Here is a 489-nt window from a genome sequence, read left to right on the forward strand (position 1 = left end):
ACTAGGAATGAGCGAACTTGTGTTTCAAGTTTGCCGTACAAGGTTCGGGTTATCTAAGAATTCCGTTATGGATTCCGCTACCACGGACCATACCAGCAGTATAGAAAGTTCCAACTTTCTATCCTGCTTATGTTTATGACTGTGGCCAATAAATTGCCAAAAAAAACGCCCATCATTACTGTTGCCACTTCCTCTGCCCTTCTGGTGTGGGGGGCACAAACATAATTACTTATGAAATAAATTGTAGTAGTAGAAATAATAATAATAATAATAATAATGATCCTAACCACTAGGAAAAGTCCCGGGGTCCAGGAGTCATTTTGTTTTCGTCTGCGCCTGTATAATAATTACACCTGATCGATGAGAAAATGGCCGTCGCTGCGTTCAGAAGTCACTTGGGCCTCTAGTGACAGGAAATGATCGCTTCACGCCACACGTGGTCCGTTTATCCTTCTTACCCCGGAAGTAGATGTGTTCGTTGCCTGGACA

Source organism: Bufo bufo, chromosome 9 (assembly GCF_905171765.1).
Source record: "Bufo bufo chromosome 9, aBufBuf1.1, whole genome shotgun sequence".
NCBI lineage: Eukaryota > Metazoa > Chordata > Amphibia > Anura > Bufonidae > Bufo > Bufo bufo.